Source organism: Pinus tabuliformis, chromosome 8 (assembly GCF_031772625.1).
Source record: "Pinus tabuliformis cultivar Carrire ecotype Pingquan chromosome 8, CPIR1, whole genome shotgun sequence".
Lineage (NCBI taxonomy): Eukaryota > Viridiplantae > Streptophyta > Pinopsida > Pinales > Pinaceae > Pinus > Pinus tabuliformis.
In genome coordinates this window covers 221,715,416-221,734,555 of record NC_142294.1, presented here as the reverse complement: position 1 = coordinate 221,734,555, position 19,140 = coordinate 221,715,416, and the positions used below count along the sequence as shown (strand labels likewise).

At 39.7% G+C, this 19,140-nt stretch overlaps 1 pseudogene; it reads right to left on the bottom strand.

Annotated features, from left to right (window-relative positions):
• The window catches only part of LOC149234950 (protein NRT1/ PTR FAMILY 7.3 pseudogene), a 46,167-nt pseudogene extending 44,174 nt beyond the window's left edge, over window positions 1-1,993 (bottom strand).
• Window positions 1,994-19,140: the final 17,147 nt, after the last annotated feature.

Below are 19,140 nucleotides of genomic sequence, written 5' to 3'. Positions count from 1 at the left end.
GCGATTGGATTTGTTCAAGGATGGATGAAGTGATGTTGCACAAGAAGATGAGAATCATGGCAAAGTAAGCGGATGAGGCAAATGTAAGGTAAGGTTTATAAGTGAAGGATGAAGCAGGTAGGTTGGACGGAGTATGGGCAGGTAAGGAAGGATAACAGGTACTCTGCAAGTGGTTTTTCGAACTGAACAAACAAAGACATGCAAGAAAACAAAGATCTAGTTATGCTACCCTAATATGATCTAGCTAACAATAGCAAGAATGGACAACAACTTTATTTGCAAGGAAACCATGTACAACACGTGAGCAAGAACAATCCAAAAGATCTGAATGCATGACTTAATGCTACCACTCTATTCCAAACATAAAAAGCTACTTTAACCATCAAAAGAAATCTAGATAACAAAGAAAGATCTAAATCTAGATATCAGATTTTATTTTAAGAACGCATCAAAACACATAAAGATAAACAAAGGAGGTACTGGGCGCTTGAGATGGGCCCAACCCCAAGAGCTACAGCCTCCAAAGAGAGATTTATAGCTAGTGCAAAGCTGGATTCATCTTTATTGATCAAGAAATGAAGAGTTACATCAAAACTGTCCACAAGAAGGACTTGAAAATGAGCTGAAAGCAAAGCTAATCTATTGCATAAAAATCGAACTACAAACTAGCTAACTATTGGCTACAAAATGACTAACCACTAGCTACTATCTACTGGCTAACTAGGTAACATCCACTGGCTAACCAAAATGAGTCCCTAAGCCTTCTTATTTATACAAATTGAGGACCCAACAGTCCTCCTAAACTTTAGGGACTCGACTGCCCAAGACTTGTAGTTAACAACAATCCTACTTTACTTGCTTGGCTTCCCTTGTGTTGATTGATTTGGTGGCCTTTGAACTCCGAGCTGATGGTGGAGAATTCGAGGTAAGGGCCCATAAATGAAAGGGACACCTTCCTACAAATCCTCTCCCTTGTCTTCCCACGAATTTGGCTGCCAAGTGCTCATTAAGACCTTCAATTTTGTCTCCAAATTGACCAAAAAGGCTACACAAAGCACCCATTATACTTGTTGGTGTAATGACTAACCAAATTCACTCTATTAGCATAAATATAATAAAAAACATGCAATAAACTAATGAGAATGGTGGATTAAGTCAAATTAGTAGGTTGAATGAGCCCAAATAATTGTCCATTTTTGGGGCTCATCATCACCCCCCTACTGAAAGTGTTGCTCATCCTCTGAGCAACCAATCTCTCTCCTCATCTTTGATGGCCCTGGTGGCCTCCCTAGCTGAAATCTCGGCCGATTTCTCCTTTTGCTTCCCTTTTCCAAACTTCCTGTAGAAAGTCCTGTAGCTACGTTTTCTGGCTTCCTGTAGAAACAGACAACACCACTGTATCTTGCTTGGCTGTGGGCGATTTTCCTTTCAACTGGGCTGTGGCAGCCTTCATCTTCTCCCCCTTTCTGCTCTTCTTCCTCACTGTTAGAAGGACTGATATCTTTGGCCAAAACTCTTCATTCATTTTTGTCCAACAGTTCAGTTCACCATTTATTCCAACACATATCATGACAACATGTTCTTGTGTCCTTTCATCACTGATTTTATCTGATACAAATTCAGGCATTCCCTGCGTGTCAACATCCATAGAAGTGTTTGCAACACACTGTTCTGTCTTTTCAACTTTAATTTTAGCTAATATAAATTCTGGCATTCCCTGAAAGTCCCCCGAAGGAACCTCTGCCTGTAGAACCTCTATAGTCTCGGTGCTTTTATCCAATAGTGATTCTAAGATCCCTTGTGCTTCTATTGATTCCTTTGACTTCTGAGAAGGCTGTGAAGAATCCTCAAAACTACTAATCTCAATACGTTCATCCACCAATGGTCCTGGACATCCTTGCAAGTTAGCCATCACGACATCCTTCTCAGCAGCATAGTTTCCTGTGTCTTCATTGCAGTTCTCATCCAATGAGGATGTTGATGGTCCTTGCATTTCTGGCAAAAAAAGCATCCTGCTGAGTAGCCTCTGTTACACATCTCCCTGCATGGCCGTCATTTATTTCTCCCAATATTGGAATTGAAATAGGCTGTTTTGACTATCTAGAATCAACATGTGTTTCTTGAAAAGATGCAATAACAGTTGTGTTTTGTCCAGCATCATTGTCTGACAACACCATGTCCCTTGGATTTTCATTCATCCCACCTTGTCTTGTATCCTCCATCTCTGTCAGACTGCTTCGGAAGGCTATGCTGTACTTCCTGTAGAAGACCCCACCCATTTCCTGTAGAATGTTATTCTGCCTTTGCGTGAGCCCGATGCACTAGAGAAATTCGAAAACAGGTATAAAAACTCAGCGGAGGACGATAGGTTAATCATTTTGTGGAAGCAGAGGATGTATACTTCAGTTGAACATGTTGCAAGTGCAAGTTGAATAACAGTCTATGAATTTTAGCTGAGCGCTCATTGATTTCTGCGTGATTTTTGGTGGAGTGAGGTGGCAAAGACGTGTGCTAGCCCATGCAAACTGTTGTGCTATCATGAACTTCAGTGGTTAACTATTTGTTCTCTGCCTGTAATCACTTACCATTAGTTGCACTGTAGTTTAGAATATCCACACTGTCTGTGTTTTTTTAAATCTCACGTGCATGACTGATCCATGCATGCTACGTGATTTTCTCGTGAGTGCTAGAGAACTAGATGTCAAGTTAACCTTCCTATATTCATGGCTCAATTTCACCATTCCATTCGTTCATGCATTTCTTGAATTAGATTCATGCAATAGAGGAATAGGTTTTAGTCACGTACCTGAAGTCAAATGGCTGCTGTGAAGCTTTTTGCTGCTGCATGCTCATATTTTGCTGCTGCATGCTTGGATCCTTTGGTTGCATGAGGGCATGGCTGATGATTTTTGGTTGTTTTTTCTTGTGCAGGTGTCCTCTAGAAAGATCTAAGCTCCAGGCAATTGTTTCCACGTTCAAATCTGCACGTTCAAGCTGCTGCTGCTGCATTGTCACAGAACCAGAACTTGTTTTCTCCATTGCTCCCAAACGGTAAACCAGATTGATCTGAAACTTGCTGAGCATGTTCCTATCATCATGATGCACCTCCCATAGCAAAATCGTGATCAATGGATGTAAGGATTTCGAGAAAAATGGGAAATGGCTGAATATTTCAGAGATCGATTTCTCGGAAACCGCGCATCGAAATCGGCCGAAACTGCTTGGGTAGGTTACCATCACTCATATGCATATCCCCGTGAAACAAGTTTTGAAACGGATGCACGGATATGGAGAAAATGCAAAAATTGCTGATGGTGATGGAGGCTGATTTCTTGGAAACCGCGCACCAGAATGGCCTGAAACTGCTCGAGCATGTTGCCATCACCCTTGTACAATTCCCCATGAAACGGTTTGTCAAATGGATGCATGGTTTTCAAGTTATGGCAAAAACAAATTATGTTCTATGTGTTTTTGCTTCAAGGCACTTTGCATGTGTTTGCATGGAAGGGAAAACTGAGCTTGGGCTGTGATGCAGGTATGGAGATGATGGAGGAGGAGTTGGAAGATCGCATGAGGGCTTCTGAACCCTTGAGGAAGCTACCATGTTTGCCAAACCACTTTTTGAAATCCATGTCTAGTTTCCCACAATTTCTATAGGAAGTTCCTGTAGAAGCACAATGAGAAGCACAATGAGGTGGAAAAAATGATGGAGAAAGGCAAGGGATGGACACACAAGTGCTTGTAGGCCTAATCAACAGATTTCCACCATCAGATTCCATTTTAGACTTGAATTTGGTTCGTACAAGGGTTCTACAGGATGTTTCCTGTAGAAATACAGAGCTTCCTGTAGAAGGCACAAGAAAAATTCCTTTAACCTTGATTTGAGTGCTCCTCTTGTCATGAAACGTCCTTCTTGCAACCTGCAATTAGCCAATGGAATTAGTTTTATTTTTCTTCTTCTTTTTCTCTTTTGTTTTTTTTTGAAAAACAACTAGGGCGCCTCATGGAGGTTTTCACCCTAATTGCCTGCCTTGGGTGCCTCCAAGGGTGGTTTTCACCCAAAGATCTTATTCTCTTTTCTCTTTTTTCCAACCCATTGACCGCCTCATGGAGGTTTTCAATCAATGAGCCAATCTAAGGTGCCTCCGAGGAGGTTTTCACCTTAGATTTCTATTTTCCTCTTTTTTCATTTTTTTCTTTTTCTTTTTTCTCTTTTTTTTCTTTTTTCTTTTTTCTACCCTACCCTACTTGAGAAACAAACTCATTCTCAAGTATAATAATACTTCCAATGGAGCAATGTGCACATCGAGATTAGAGACAAGATGATGTGAAGGCTCGAAATGCATTCTTTGACAGGTATCCATATTTTAGAGACAAAACGATTTGACTTTGAAGGGATCAAACATAGTTGAGGAAGAGAGTACCGCTGCAACTTAGTGACGATCTGAAACCATATCTCAATATAGCTTTGATATCCTCGGTTCTTTTGCTGATCTGGATCATGTTTCATGTCACCCTCTAACATGACTTTCCCATCTTCCTCTTTTTGCTGATCTTTCTCTTGAATCCATGGAATATTTGATGGTAACCATGAAGGATCTTTCTTTATCTCTGATTCTGATGTCTTCTCTTCATCAAGTAAAGCCCATGGTTCTTTGATTTCCTCTTCTGAATCTTCTTGTGCCTGATGTGGTCCTTCAATGATTTCAATATAGTCTCTTTTTTGCAATACGCTTCCTGAGCTATGGTGAAGATCATCGAGCTCAAGAGTAGTCATTTGCACATGTTGTGCCTCAGCTTTGCAATTGGGTTGAGCTACTCCATGGTATGGCTTTGGAAATGGTACGGGTAGTTGAGTGGAGGTGTGAAATTGAGATGGAGATGGATGGCATTGTGGTTGGGTAGGCATTTGTGGTTGCCTTGGTGGAGGAGGAGGCGATGGTTCTGGATGAGCAGGTGGTGGAGGAAAATGAGCGGGATGAAAGTGGTACTGGTGCCTCCACTCCTGATAAGGTGCATTCCACTGAGGCTGTGGCTGAGCATAAGAGTGAAATGAATGAGCAACTGGTTGGGCATAATATGGATCTGTGAAGGAACAAGGAGGAGGTGTGAACCAGGAAGGATGAGCAGGGGGACCCCAAGAAGGCATGAAAGTGGCTTGGTAGGGGTCATAATAGGTCTCAGGTGTCCCTTGCAGTTCCTGCTGGTAAGATCTAGGTTCATGTGGCCTCCTTTGGTTCATATAATAGAGTGATTCAGTGGCTCCTTTAACTCTTTGATATGCAACTTTAAGTCCAGGCAAGGAAGGGCACTGATTCGTAGGATGGTATTCTTCACAGATGAAACACACTTCTAGAGAGTGTATTGGACATTCGTTCCTAGGATGCTTTCTAGTGCATCTAGGACAAAAAATGGCCAAAGCCCTCTTGGCTTCTTCTTGCTTCTTTTGGATTTGTAAGGTATCCAGTTGCATGGCAAGAAACTGCCTCATATCACTCTTGAAATCTTCCATTTGAGTTGCAAACTCATTCTTGGACAAGTTATTGCTCCCAACATTTCTACTTGTAGCCATTTGCTCCAGAGGAATGGTTTCTTCTTCTTCTTCCCTAGAGGTTCTTTAAATATGCCTTGATGTCCACCCAGGGGTTCTTTAATCACAACCATCGAAGAAGAGAGAATGTTGGCTGTGTGAAGCAGTGGGGGGGTTGTGAAATCATTTTTCTAACTTATCTCTACTCCTACAAGGCATGAAATGAAATATTTTTGGTTGATTTTTTTCTTTTTTTTCTACTTCTACCTGCAAAACTGAAATAGATTGAACTGCAACTAACTATCTTGCTAAAATGAAAATGCGGAATTGAAATGAAAGCAGGAAATGACTAATCTATTTTGCTCAAATGAAATTGCAGGAATGAAATGCTAGTCCACGCTTGCGGAATTGAAATGCTAATCTATGCTTGCAGAAATGAAATTGCGGAATTGAAATGCTAATCTATGAAAGCGGGAAATGCTAATCTACTTTTGCATAAACGAAATTGCATAATGGAAATGAAATAAACTACTTAGCAGAAGGTTATAGTGGAAAATAGAAGAAAAGCGGCAATCACCAATACTCTGACGCTTCCCCAGCAACGGCGCCAAAAATATGGTGAGCCCCAGTATTGTAGCAATAATGCTACAACTCCTGGAACTCCCTTCTTTAATTTTATCAACCCGGTAGTTCGTAACAAACTTGGAAGCGATGGTGCTGTATGCACAAGTACTAGCTCTTGCCGCAGCTGTCACTTGGTCAGCTGGCACAAGTCCACTAGGAGCTTAAGCCAACTTCTATGAGCTCTTAGAAGAAGCTTTTTAATTGATGGATGAAATCTCACTCGAAGGAAGCTAATCTAATTGCAAAATGAAACTGAAAGCCAAAAAGAAACGCAAACCCTAGCAAACCCTAATTCTACCAGCTAGTCCTACTGATGCAAAGGAGAGAATGCAAACTACGAAAAGAGATGCCATTACTTCTAGGAAGGTAAAATGCATGTGTCTAAGTTATCACTATCTGAAGAAAACATCTTTTTGTATTTTTGATTAAGTTGTTAGAATTATCATGCATGTGCTTTTAACTGGCTTTTCACTGTGCAGAGGTGGATCAAGGAGGAGAAATGCATGGAAGAGGTTAGGAAGGTACAGAGAGGGTCTAAGGGATCCCTAACATTCTTTCCGAGAGTTTCACAAAGTTTGGATGCCATGCAACCGTGTTTATGAACTTCTACAGGAAGTCTGCAGGGGTTTCTACAGGATATTCTGTAATTCTTCTATAGGATGTTTCGAATTGGGATTTTGGAGCATGGATGGAGGGAAAAAGATGGAGGAATGAGTATGGAGGTGAAATAGGGGTGTGAAGAGGTCTAGGACTTGGTGGATGAGGCTAAGGAGCGATTGGATTTGTTCAAGGATGGATGAAGTGATGTTGCACAAGAAGATGAGAATCATGGCAAAGTAAGTGGATGAGGCAAATGTAAGGTAAGGTTTATAAGTGAAGGATGAAGCAGGTAGGTTGGATGGAGTATGGGAAGGTAAGGAAGGATAGCAATTACTCTGCAAGTGGTTTTTCGAACTGAACAAACAAAGACATGCAAGAAAACAAAGATCTAGTTATGCTACCCTAATATGATCTAGCTAACAGTAGCAAGAATGGACAACAACTTTATTTGCAAGGAAACCATGTACAACACGTGAGCAAGAACAATCCAAAAGATCTGAATGCATGACTAAATCCTACCACTCTATTCCAAACATAAAAAGCTACTTTAACCATCAAAAGAAATCTAGATGACAAAGAAAGATCTAAATCTAGATAGCAGATTTTATTTTAAGAACACAGCAAAACACATAAAGATAAACAAAGGAGGTACTGGGCGCTTGAGATGGGCCCAACCCCAAGAGCTACAGCCTCCAAAGAGAGATTTAGAGCTGGTGCAAAGCTGGATTCATCTTTATTGATCAAGAAATGAAGAGTTACATCAAAACTATCCACAAGAAGGACTTGAAAATGAGCTGAAAGCAAAGCTAATCTATTGCATAAAAATCGAACTACAAACTAGCTAACTATTGGCTAAAAAATGACTAACCACTAGCTACTATCTACTGGCTAACTAGGTAACATCCACTGGCTAACCAAAATGAGTCCCTAAGCCTTCTTATTTATACAAATTGAGGACCCAACAGTCCTCCTAAAGTTTAGGGACTCGGCTGCCCAAGACTTGTAGTTAACAGCAGTCCTACTTGACTTGCTTGGCTGCCCTTGTGTTGATTGATTTGGTGGCCTTTGAACTCTGAGCTGATGGTGGAGAATTCGAGGTAAGGGCCCATAAATGAAGGGGACACCTTCCTACAAATCCTCTCCCTTGTCTTCCCACGAATTTGGCTACCAAGTGCTCATTAAGACCTTCAATTTTGTCTCCAAATTGACCAAAAAGGCTACACAAAGCACCCATTAGACTTGTTGGCATAATGACTAACCAAATTCACTCTATTAGCATAAATATAATAAAAAACATGCAATAAACTAATCAGAATGGTGGATTAATTCAAATTAGGAGGTTGAATGAGCCCAAATAATTGTCCATTTTTTGGGCTCATCAACAATTACTCACCCTACTGCACGGTGGGTGTCTTTAGCTAGGAGAACCCATCCATATCACTAATATGTTGATCCACCAGATCACCTTGTTGCCTTATCAAGGTGTGGATCCAACAGAGGCATTTGGAGGGAAAACAGAGGAGAAGCAACTCAAAGATTATATCAACAACGAGTTTGGATTGATGAAAAATTTGCGCGGATATTCCATTTGCTCCATTTCAGACCCCGCGGTGGAGTTTGCCGTGTAGGTTTTGGCATGCAAGATCATGCAGAACTGCCACATGGACGAGCTTCTGATGCAAGTGATCTCCTTGGCTACACAATGTGCCAAAGGAGTCCAGTACAACTGGGCTCGATACCTGTGCAAGGACTTTTTGGCGAATTGTCGAGAGGCCCAGGATGAGGGCAAGACATTTCATTATGTTTGGTTGTTACTATTGATCATATTAGTAGCATGGAGGATGCCAGAGGATAGTCAGTTTCCTCCTCAAGACCCAGACCTTCCAGAGGTAGTGAAGTTTGCTTCACTCTGGGCAACAAAAGACGCAGTGCAGGTCACTGAGACCAAGATGTTTTGGGTGCTAGTGGAGATGGATCTGTGCACGATGATTAGCCAAAGACGGAGGTTGTCACCTACCTTATACGATCAACTTGAGCTGCATGCAGAGTTCAAAGTAGACTTCCATAATGTATCTATTCATGTGCGCAGGGATCCGAAGAAGATATGGCCTAAGTTGCCTTATCTTTTTGGTGAGGCGAATGTCTAAGAAATTGTTGGTAAATGGCTAGGGGAGTGGCTTTACCCATTTGATCTAGGCATAGGAACAGGCAAGGCAATGGAAGGTACGACCGTGTAGACCTCAGTAACAAAAAAACAAAAGGAGGCCCAGTGGGCTGCAGCTCAGGAGAAAGTTGCGCAACAGAAAGAAGTTGTTGTTAAGGAAGCTGCGGACAAGGAAGTTGTTGCTAAGGCAACTGCTAACAAAGAGCAAGCGACCCTGGAAAATACAATAGAGGCTGAGGATTCTGATTCTCAACACACCCAGGACTAGGCAAGGGCGTGGAGCAGGGAACCCCCTTTGTGGTCAAGAAAAGATTGAAGCAGACCACCTCGGGACCGCGAAAGAAGTAGAAGTCCACAATATTCTCCCAGGTGGATCCACTAGTCCTCACTGAAGGGGACTTAGATGAGATTAAAGACAAGGTTTGGGACACCACAACAGAGTTATGGACCTAGTTTGAGCAACAGTACCAGTAGGCATTGGGAAATGTGTAGAAGGATCTGCGCGATCTGCATATCCAAACAGGGCGACTATAAGCGAGCATTGGTCAAGCGGGCGGGATTCAAGTGATCTTGGAGAAAGTGAGAATGACAGTATTGGACACTAATCAAACTTTGGATCTTCATGTGATTCATTTTCTAGATGGGGTCCTGTGCGCTCAATCAGAAGAGGCCAACACCCAACTTTCACAGATCAAGGGTATAGGAATCAACCTCGTGACACTCCCTATCTAGACTCTACATGAGCTACACCAAGGCATTTCAGATGAACTGAGGGTTAGGGAGCAGCATGCACTGATGGTCATTAATTAAGTTAAGAATAATAACCAGCAGATATTTCAAGAAAAGGCATAGGTGATGAAAGAGAAGGAAGAATTTACCATGCGCTACCAGAACTTAGAAGCAGTGATTACATAAGCGTGTAATGAGCTTCCTGAAATCAACATTTCAGAGGATGACAAATCAACACAAAAGATCCAAAAGCTGGTTTCCGTGGTTAAGGATTCCAAGGATGAAATCAATCGAGTCCTATTTGAGCTACAACTACAGATTTCAGAGCTATAATCGAAGCTACAATCGACAACTCCGCTAGTGGTTTGGGATCAGCTATCAAGGAGGGAATGGCCACACTAGATGCAACAGTCAAGGACTGCACATAATTATTTGAACAAGACATGGAGCTCTGGAAATCTATGTAGGAGGACCACAGTCTGCAAAAGATTGACACTGACCTTAGAGAAAAACAACAACAATTTGATGAGATAAGGTCGACTGTGCGCACTTTGGTGCTTGTACAATGATTCGCATGGTTACAGGAAGGAAAGAAGATACATATTGAAATTGAAGAGTTGTGCCAGAAAGAGACCATTATTAGGGCCAAAACCCAACCTTGGACAGAGGAAGCCAACCAAATCACTCTGTAAGTACAAAACAAGTTAAAGGGCATATAATAGACTCACAGGATAATGTGCCTCGCAGTTGAAGGACCCACTATAGAGAAATTAGTCGAGGAAGTGCAGAAGGTAGCTATGCAAGGAACAACTGATCTGCAAGTTCTGAAGTTTGATTTCCATGAAATCCAAGCTAAGATTGAAGTGTTAGCTGAGTGACTCGAGGATGAGTCACCAAATTGTGTTGGGGTATTGTTGGGATGGGGTCCTTGGGGCTAAATTTTGTTAAATTGCGTAAGTCCTTTTTGTAAAGATGTAAAGTCTCCACGATATGTGGAAATAGAGAGCGAAGATAGTAAGAGTCAAACGGGCTTTAGTCCCTTAGGTGGGTAGGTGATAGGAAGGTTTTGAGACCCACCCATGGTCTGTGGACTATGGTATTGTAAAAACAAGGGTTATAAATAGAAGAGTCATAGTGAGTCTAGAAAGTAACTGATTGATAGAAATCTTGGTAAGAGAAAGTAAGCTAAGGTAGGAAAGGTTTGTTTCCAGTACTTAGGCGAAGGGGAAGGCTCCTGCAGCTGAGTGTGCAGAGACCTTGGTAAGTTCGCAGGCTGAGTGCGCGGGCCCCTGCAGCTGAGTGCAAAATGAAAAAGAGTCTGTACTTAAACGATTACATCTAATAAAGACCATTTTGATACAATATTTGTGCATCTGCGTATTTATTCTTACTTCTGCATTTTTCTGTATTTCACTCTGTATTGCAATTTATATGAATAAATTCTTATCTTGTGTGCGAAAGTGGTAGATCAGAACAATTTATACATGTCATGAATAATTAAATGCCTTCACGAAGATCTAGATGTTGTTTAAGTGAATTATGGTAATTATTTGTTTCAGAAGGGTTAGGGCTCGCGAAGACAACACTAAGACCTAGGAGCCTCAGGAACCTATCACACAGGCCTCTAGATGTAGAAACCTAGTTTTCTCATCCCCCAATACTGCTTCGTGTGAGACTGCGGCCTATAATACATGGGTTGTTTCTGAAAGGGCGAGTAGTTAGGGTTTTGGTGGTTGGCGCAATTAACTTTGAACCTGGGTCAGGCTCCATCAAGACAACATTTCTCATTGAAATAAAATATGAAAGAGCATGATCTACATGTTTGAATCAGAGTCTCATGATTTCATACATGAAATCCCCTTCCAAAGACATTAAAGAAGTACCTTAAAATAAATCACGTAATAAAATTGATCAACAACTCTTTTCACAGGAAAAACACATATTAGTTTAGGCTTGGGTCATGGGTTAGGATGTACAGCTTAACCCCCCATGGCTACAAACCAAACTAGAGTCATTAATGATTGAAAATCCTACTATACCCTCTTTGAGGTACATACGAGGTAACATCACAGTGTATGATTAGGTAGCATGAATTTGAGTGCATGTCAATGGACATTCTATGTACTAGGGATTCCTTCAATAATTTCAGAGATGAGTCAGGGAATCAAATATCTTTCCCACACCACATGTTGCCTATGATTGTGAACCCCCCGTAGTAACAGTGATTTGTAGGTAAAGAGTAGTGGCCAAAATATTAGGGAAACATACACAAGGTGACTGGGGAATGAATCTACTCCATCTTTGGTTTTTTGGGAGGGTACTCAACTCCATGAGAGTGTTTGGACCCTTCACATTGAGGTTCGGGTGAATATTAGGAGTAATTTTAACTGTCTCTTTCAAAATTGACTTCTTCTTATAGTCCTTCAAAATTGGATTCCATCACCAACTAGTTGCAACTATCAGAAAAATTATAACTGCTTGCTAATCTCTTAGAGTTCTTTTTTACTTTTAAGATTGTGTTGTTTTTTTACTGAGAGTGTACTTATTTAAAGTTGTGAAACACATATATACACATCACCAATTAATAAATCTAATACACACATATTTTTCACCCTGGATACCAAAAGACCTCATTAGTCTAGACGCCTGTGAGGCCTTCCCCCATTTCCTATGGATGCATATACAAGTCAATCTGATTCCCCCTCTAGTCATGAGTTTGTCTCAAGTTTCAAACACTGAATTTCAAAATATTGACCCAGGGCCTCGATAACTGGAGGACCCATTTACTGAAGGCTTTGAACCTTGTTGTAATCCTCCAATTATTGATCCTCAAAGGCCTATATTGATTCAAGTCACTCTGATTCCTTTTTTTCTTCATCGGTTCCCCATTTAAAAACTCTGACAAATTCTAGTGAATTGTGGTATTTTTTGGACACCTTTGCTCCATCGCCATCAAACCCACCTACACCAAATTCCACACTTGTTGTCAGTTATCCCACTATATAACCTATTGTTAATATAGGAACCCTAGCTACACCCACTTTGGGTGGTGCTAAATAATATATTGTTTCTGTTGCCCCAACTCCATTCATGTTGGTTCCTAACCCTCCGAACCTCACCCCACTAGGTGTTACCAATTCAACAACCTTCAATAATCCTTTTAGTTGGAATTCATTTCTTAGTGCAGCTCCTCCTCCATTACCGAGTGGGGGAAATGTTTCTAGAACCTGTTTGTATATTGGGGGTATTCATCCACCTATTAAACTTGTGGTATAATCATGAACTTCTCTAATTGATCTATTTCCTATTGGTTGTTATGCCATCGATGGTGGTCCTCTACCCAATTTGTCTTATGTGTCTAGTGTTGTTCCATTTCCCATACCCACTTTTTCTCCCTAGGGTTTCCCCACTCAAACACCATTACCTACTGGGGGAAACTTCTATCCTAGGGGAAGCTAGTTCGTTGGTACCTTTCCTCAGGTTGGGGGCATGCCTTATGGACCATCCATGTATAGAACCTTGACACCACCTCAAGGAAATTAGTATCCTTCTCAACCTGTGTACCCAATTAGAAACCCATTTATGGGAGGATCTCCTGGTCCCTCTAGTCACCCTGCTCTTCCTTGGAATGATTCAAATACACCAAATCCATTTCATTTTTTTGATACTCTTGATATACCAAATCTGTACAAGTTGACCAATGATCCCATCAATCATAACTTTATTTGGCCTCTTATCCCTCATAAAATTATCGCAGACAATATTATTAAGTTTGAGGGAAAGCAGAGAGACTACCCAACTACACATATCAACACTTATCATATTTTGTGTGTGTCGAACTCAATGATTGACGATAGTATCTGGCTCTAACTCTTCCTACAAATCCTGAATAGAAACACAACCAAATGGTATACTAAACTACCTCACACTTCTGTTAATAACTTTAACACCCTCCCTATGGAGTTCTTAAAACACATCCAATTGTTGATCTATTATGAAACCATAACATAACTCTTGAATACTTTACGCTGAAACATTTCCACCCAAATATCTGATCATATCCGTGAATGGAGACATAGACATAGGTTAGTAAAGGTCCCTCTTTTAGATTAAAGTCCCTTCTGCCTCCTATTGTGAAGGATGTTTCCATGTCTAGAGTTGTTACTGAAGACTCGGTCGTTCATCGTGCCCAAAACTTAGATCTCATATATTCTAAGTCAGGCATGCTTTATGACCTTATCCCTAATGCACCTCATGCTTCAAATACTCTTGTTATGCAAAAACCTGGTCCTCACACCGACATCCTCATTGGTTCTACCTGTGGGACCGATGTCACATAGTTGAGCAGGAAAACTGCCAAGTTATCCTTTACTTCTACTCTAACCTCAACTACACTTGATCACACTACTGCTCCTCCATCTGCTGTGATTAAATCTATGTAGTCTACATAATAATCTAGCGAAAAGAAAAAGAAGAACAAGAACAAGACCATTCCTTTTGAGGAGCAAACATCTACTTAGAATACCCAAGCTCAACTTGTCACTACTGCTAAATATGACAAGGTAAAAGAGAAAACTATGAAGTTTCCTTGCAATTTTTTCTTTGAGGACCATTTAACCTATAAATGTCCTCACTTAGAAGAGTGTATTGATTTCCTTGCACAAAGGGATATTTCTTGGACTCTTGTTATCCTCAACAACCCTTTCCCTACCCAACAAGATAATAAAAAACAATATCTGGTTGGGAACCCACCCCACCTCCACAAGGGTGAAATGGTGGTTCTCATCCCCATCCTCCTAGAGAAGGATCATCTACCTTCTATAATTTTTATATGGTTGATTTACAAATGTGAACTAAAAACTAAGGGAACCTTGTTCTAGACACTTTGGATACCCCGTCGACTTCTAATTTTCCTCCACCTAATGATATTCATACCAAGAGACCCGTTTCCAACCTTGTTATTTCCGCCCCCCAAAGGGGCAGTTCACTGAACTACGCAAAAACCTGTTACCTGCAATGCCCAAAACTACAACATTGTAGAAGATCTCGCATAGGCCCTTTGTGCTATTTCCTCCCTTGAATTATTATATATTTTTCTTGTGCAATGTAAATATTTACTCTCGACTATAGGTGGGGCTGACCCTCTGGATTCCAATCTAGTTGTCCTCGACATGGATAAATCATAACAATACACCTCACCTATCAATAAACCTACATGTCAAGAGAAATTCCAAGCAAGAGGCAAAGCCATGAACTGTATTTTCATTGATTAAGGTTCATCTACCCTTGTAATGGCTACTTCCTGTTGGCTTTCCTTGGGTTCGCCCCACTTACTCCATTATAAAATTCCCTTAAATATTTTGATGGCCATACTTTCGCCCCTAAGGAATATCCCATTACTTTGCCTATCGCTCTTAAGGGGAATATTGTTTCGGTTGATATTGAAGTTTTTGAATGCTCTATTGACTATAATATTTTGTTGGGTCATAGTTGGAATTATGCCATGAAATCTATTGCCTATTCGATTTTCTAACTCATCTATTTTCCTCATCAAGGAAAAATTGTGACTATGGACCAACTGTCTTTCTGTAGCCTTGACTTTCAATCGCTAAATTCTAGAAAAATTCATTTAGTAGGTGGTACTCCTAAAATTTTTGTTAGTATTAGTGCCAAACTTTTCAAGTATTCTTTATTTCTATGGTGTTTCCCTCTCCCCCTACCTCGGGTCCCTCTACCCATTTCTATGATCTCTATTGTACCTGCTAGATCTACCAATCCATGGATCATATTGACCTCTTTTGCCATTGAACTTTTTGGAGAACACATGCCATTGTCACCAACGGATCTAGTTTATCAAGATACCTAATTTACATCTGAATCTCCTTCTTCCTTGGTTGGGGCCCATGGTACTATAGACTCTTCCACTGCAACTTCCTCTATTTATCTTCTCAACATTGTCTTTCCCTATGACGATGATTTTATGGAGATCATGTCTCTATTTGAGTGACCTCGGGATAAGTTCCACCATCATGTCTCAGTTTCTTTCCCATCTTCACTAAACACGAATCCTCTTAAAATACCATCCCTTAATCAACCTGATCTTATCCCTTTCTCTTTGAAAATTATTCAAGAGTTATACTTGGAAGGAAAGTTAGACAATATTTTTGGGGATGGAACCTTTCCACCCATTTGGATTGGTCCTTACACTATTACTCAAGTCCTTTATAAAGCAGCCTATGCACTTACAAACACTAATGGGGACCGACTCATGGATCCCCAAATGGGGTTCTATCTAAAAAAGTACTACGCCTAGAACCCTGCTAACATGTACTTTGTTACTTTATGTAAAATGTTTTATTTATTTCGGTGTGCTGCTTTCCCTTTTTCTTTCCCTTTACGCCAGATCAAGTTTTTAGTACAACAAAAATCCCAAAACTCAGATGTTTATACAAATTAAATACAAGATTAACTGGTGCCACAACTATGTCATATCAAAACTTGTGTCAGTTTGTTGCATCCAACAAAAAAAATTACATAATTTTCAAAATCCAAAAAACTTTTAAATGAACATTCTTTTTATGGTTATTTTATCGCTTGTAAAACTTAAAACACCTCGAGTTTACTTCTTTGGGCTCATACAACTCCCATGAAGAAGAATAAGAATTCTTTTATGTTATTTTCCTCGCTCGTAAAACTGAAAACACCTCAAGTTTACTTCTTCAAGATCGTAAAACTCTCATGAAGAAGGTCTAACCATTATTTTTCTATCTTTTTCTCGCTCGTCCAATCTGAAAAATATACCAAGAGTTTCTTCGTCTGAACCGTACAAAATTTTATGAAGACTATTGAGTTTACTTTTTTCTCCTTCATACTCATAACAAAATGAGGTGAACGTCTAGAGCACATGTTTATCTCTTTATCTGAACTCAATAGACTAATTGAAAAAGGAATTGTGTCAGGTATACTATTAAATATTTGTTGCACTTGATCACCAACCATGACAAAGATACCCCCTGGAGTATTCTTTAAGTTCTTTTCATACTCTCTAAAAGTGAGAAGACTGTCGAGTTTACTCTTTCTGGACTCATTAAACTTAATTAGAATGGGAAAAAATTGGAAGAAAGAACAATGTTACTATCTATATTAGTCAAAAGTTTTATGGAAGTAGTATATTTTCCATCCCTTGAACATGGCACTCGTCCAACATATATATCATTTTTCAGCTTATCTTTGAACCCTACCACATTATGGGTTTTTCCTTGGTACCCTGATGTATTTGCGTCCTCATATCCCACTCTTTATGGTTTTCTTGAGTCTATTCTGGCTAGTCTCCTTGGTGTCATGCCCTCTATTGTTCAAGTGATTGTCTACTCTCTGTTAACCTTATAAACCATTTGATCATGTGTCGTTTTTCCCCAAGTTAGTTCATCCAGTTATTCTATACATCTCCAAATCAATCAATTTACTACTATTTTATGTCAATTGATGTGAGACTCATCATTGCTCACCTTCGACAGATCCCTTACTATCGACTTCAACAAATTATCTGAGAAGCAGGTTGAGAAAAATCATAGTACCCTGGAGCTTGTAGTCCTCAGTGGTAGGTTTTCGAGCGTTTGATTGGGCGTTTTCCTTATTAACTCCCAATTAAATGATTCTACAAGTGTTCAACTTCAACTCATTCATTTTCACTCTCTAAATTGTATTGAGCATCTTGGAGACCATCAACCTTATCGGTGGCTTTCCTCACATCTATTAGGGATTTTCATTATTGATCAATAATCTAACAAATTCTCACATGCACGAAATCAGCTCATTCATTCACATATGTAGAGTTATACTATTTTGAGATGCTGACAAAGACCTTCAGATGAGGCTTACAAAACTTAGCCTTGTTTTCTCTCCCAAGCTGCGTATTTTATTTTTAGAGATAACTCATATCAAACTGACTACACTATGACATAGATCCACATTGTAATTGCTAGTGGACATGATTTATCATGGATCTACAATGTATTTTTCTTTTTTAAATACTGAGCATGGGAATGCCTGACTGAGGACATCATTTATATCTAGCATATGATTGTTGTTTGTAGGCCTCCTTTTATTCAAGCACCCTAATTACTCTCTCTCCTGAACTATTTTATGAAGTATTTCTGCTATCACCTTCTTGTATGACATCACACCTTAGGGGGCATTTGTTATCCATGAAAATACCTCCTCATCAGCTCAAAGGATATCACTATGATTTTTGTTGAAATACACCTCTTTCTCTAGCCTATTTTAAAACTATAATACACCTTTTGCACTCAAAAAACACACTATCAAAAAATCACCCAGTCATGAGCAAAAGATCTCAAGTTAACTCATTGTGACACCTTTTTTCACATATTGAAACTATTTTATGGTGGAAAGTTATTGCTTTTACCACATCTACAACTTTTTCCTAAACAAATAAAGCACTTAAAAGAATATAAAATAATTAAATCACTTAAAATCATATAAAAGCATTGAAGCACTTAAAAGCATACAAAAGCATTAAATCACGAGGGAACATCATCCACCCCAAATAGTTTTCCCAAATTGCATTAGAGACAAACTAATAGTCTTCATCGCCTCTATTTTTACTATAAATTGAGGGCTTGACCATTGAGAAAGGGATCAAAATTAATTACATTGTTATGTTTTCAATATCTTCCTTGAGACAAAGGGTTTTGGAGCTAGGAGATGGAGGAGGTGTTGTTGAAAATTCATTGATTGAACTAGCCTTTGGAGCTACCTAGGAGCACTTCCCAACTACACTGAACACTCCAACAAATTTTCATGTGAGGACTCATAGGCTCACCTTCCTCTTATCTTCTCAATATCTACTTTACTTCTTGCATTACTGAAAGTGTTAAGCCTTAGAATAGTCTATCCCTTATCCTATCTGTCTCGAGTTTCCAGGAAAACTTGAGATGGCTATTATTTGTCCAACCAAGAACAATTCCCTATAAAACCATGCAAGGTACATACCATATATCCTTGAACTTAAACATATTGTCATCAACGAGTGATTAATTCTCTCTCAATGATCCATCTGGATCCTACTGCAAGTGTTCCTTCACATGTTAGTAATTCTCATCCTGAGGTAATTCCTCTTCGATCCTTTCTTTGATATCAACTTCACAAGTGCTTACAGCTATCAAATGTACCACTTCTAGATTTCTACTATGTGCATTTTCTACTTTGTTCTCTTTGTCATTAATGTACTTTATTTCAAATTCAAACTCAATAATCAAGGATAGGCATATATCTTGTCTTGAATTTAGCCCAGGTTGGTCAAATAAGTATCTCATCCCTCCATGATCTGACATCAACACACATTTTATTTCCAGCAAGTAATGCCTCCACACCTTTAGTGCATGCACAATTGTTGCAAGTTCTAGATCATGTGTGACATAGTTCCTTTCATGCTTATTTAATTTTATCGATTCATAACAAATAATGTTTC